The sequence below is a fragment of the Limulus polyphemus genome, unplaced genomic scaffold (genome assembly GCF_000517525.1).
Source record: "Limulus polyphemus unplaced genomic scaffold, Limulus_polyphemus-2.1.2 Scaffold853, whole genome shotgun sequence".
NCBI lineage: Eukaryota > Metazoa > Arthropoda > Merostomata > Xiphosura > Limulidae > Limulus > Limulus polyphemus.
Genome location: NW_013666463.1, coordinates 335,612 through 338,686, shown reverse-complemented (window position 1 = coordinate 338,686; position 3,075 = coordinate 335,612).

The following is a 3,075-nucleotide window of genomic DNA, read 5'->3' as shown; positions in this document are numbered from 1 at the left end:
CATATCATCCCTACATGACTTTCAATATTAAAATTTAATGTTTCTCTGCAAAATGCATACTTGACTTTAATATTACTGGAGTTGGAATTTTTTTATCCTTGACTGTTGGTATGCAGTTTGCTTACCACAATATCATGGTCACGTCAGGGTAGAGATCAATGCAGTGTAACTAAGAGCCTAGGACTTACGTACAAGGAAAACCATGTCTTGATTATTACAGACTCTCGTTACGAGGTCGGTCGATTCGACCGACCTCGTAACCATTTTGTGCTTGTACATTTTACAGTGTAACATTAAATTTTAATATTAAAAGTCATGTAGGGATGATCTATATATAGCTGCATCATCCCTATTCTCTGGTTTACATTCCTTTTGACAATACCATCCTTACATCATTTTTTTATTATTTGTTTTTATATACAGGTATTGATTGTTTTATATACAAGTTACAGATGCGGTGATTTTTAACAGCAGTTATAGGCACATTAGACTACATAGTTGGATTTCCTTAATGTTGTTGTTTTTTTGCACAAAAATAGGTTAAATATCTCTGTTTTATTAAGTCCTCACAGAAACCAAGTATGTGCTAATTTTGAGCACTATGCTCCATAAACTATTCAGAATTCAATATATAAAAACTTTGTAACTGTCGTCAAACTAAATCGCAGCTAAGAAGCGCAACCACAATACGAAGCTATGACGTGATATGTCGTCAGGATAAACTCTCAAGAAAAGTCAATTCAAAACAGTACAAAACAGGTTCAGTAATATATAAACTCTCAAGATTAGAGCCAACTAGTTAATTAGTACATAAACTCTCAAGAACAGCTAACTCGGAACAGAACAAAACAAGTTCAGTAATATACAAATTATCAAGATAGGAGCCAACTAGTTCATGAATGCATAAACTCTCACTAATAGTCAATTCGAGAAATACACCAACTCGTTCGGTAATGCATAAGCTTTCAAGAACAGCCAACTCAAGACAGAAGCCAATAAGGTCAGTAGTGCATAAACTCTCAAGTATAGGAACCAGTTAGTATGCAACCGACAGTCAATACAGTCGTTTTAAAAATCTCAACACAGACTTCAACCAGAAGAGTACTACAAATAATTTATATAAATCAAAACTGGCTAGAGCATTGTGGAAAATCACTGGATGTGATAAATAACCAGTAAAACTTTTACAGGAGAATTATTCGAAAAATGGCGTAGTTTGGTGCTCTTTTTTTTTTCTCAAAAGAGGACAAGGTCGGCACAATTTTAAAAGCTAAAATAATTTTGCTCTCTAAAAATAATAAAGATAATGCTAGAATTTACGGTTCCATCCTCATATCGAACAAAGCGCAAAAATAACTCATTGTGCAAATTTATGCAATAACAATCTAAAGCTTACAAAAATAGGAAACTTTGGCTTTAAATACACACAAAGGGATTTAACTTCTCTTGGTATTTTGACTAAATTTGTTCCAAAAAAAGTAAGATTATAAATATATATGTACTACAAGTTGAGGTTTAACATTCCTATGATCGTTTTTTAATCGTTTGCGATACAAAAGGTACGAGATGAAAAAATGTATAAGAATTCTTCAGTAAAAATGGAAAATCCCGTGTTATATATTGTAATTCTCAGCTCTATTTCTCCCTATAGAATATCGATGATATGCTTCTAAAAAAAAACTGTGTTAACGTAAAAAATTACAGTGTATTTAACTGCCGAACAAGCTTTGAATACGGATCGTTTTGTGGCTGGTTCACACTTATTTCAGAAGGAAGCACCCTGAGTGAAGAGTAAATCTCTGGTTGCAAGGTGTATAACAAATTATATAAGGTTTCGGCCGAGCAAGGTTAAAGAGATTAGGAACACGATACTGCTATAGTCGGCACTATAACTGCAACGTTTCTAGCAGAAGGCCACTTGGCTCACGCTTTCCGTGGCATCCAAAGCAGCTGTGGTTTTGGTGGCTGGACAGTTTGTTAGACTGTATTTAAGAAGACCGGAGAAAGATTATGGAATAACGATTCCACATTGTAAAGAATTAAAGTCGCAAAGAAAGTTTGTTTTTCTTTTTATTTATTCTGTATAAGTGCAAAGCTGCATAATGGGCTATTTATACTGTGTCCACCCCAGGAATCAAACCCGAAATGTAGTGTTATAAGCCTTTATGCTTACCGATGAGCTATCTTGGGGGAGGGGAAGTTTATTCTTTGTTTGTTTGTTTTTTCACATTCTTAATAAATAGATACTCAAACACTATAGACATCATAAATGCACAAAAATTTCCACTTTCTTGCAAAACTGTGGAATCGTGATAATCACCACTAATCTAATATACAACGTTATTTTTCTTTTCTTTAGAAGTATATGAAGCTCTTGTCTTTTTCAATCATAATAAAGGAGTCATAATTAAGAAGCTAGATTTCATAGTTTCGATATCAGATCCCACTATCATTTTTATTGTTGTCTTGCGGCAATTTTATAAAGTACGAGAACGATACACGGGGCAACCTCACTCAGACAACAGTTCTCATTTCGTTGGCCCTATACACGTTTTCCTCAAGCCCAAGGGGAGCTGACAATTTCGTCTCCGCCACGATTCATCGGGCGGCTAAAAGTAAACAATACACTGCGGCGTTGCAATCGGAGAAGCTAGAAAGGTTGAAGAGCCCTGTGGCTATGCTGAACGGCGAGAATCATGCGTCACTCTTTTGTGATGCCGACGCCTTTCACCTGCTCAGGCTACTCCACCTTGGAGCTCCGACGAAATATTTTTTTCTTCCATTTGTCTACCTCGAAAAGAAGTGTGGACCCCCTTCGTGTGGGCCTGTTCTTCTAACGTGCTGAGGGGGTGCCCTGTGAGGGTTGTAAATCCGCCTTGTGCGTGACACAAGAAGATCCCAATGGAGAAGGAAGCCAGTTAGATCTTCCGTTGGTCCCGAGGATATATTTGTTAGAACACGGGGATCTTCAAATCAATCACGACATTTTGATGTACGCATGTGTGTGTGTGTGTAAAAATATATATATATCCTATTTGACGTACGTCTGTTAGTATTAAAACTCTGCTACCTGGA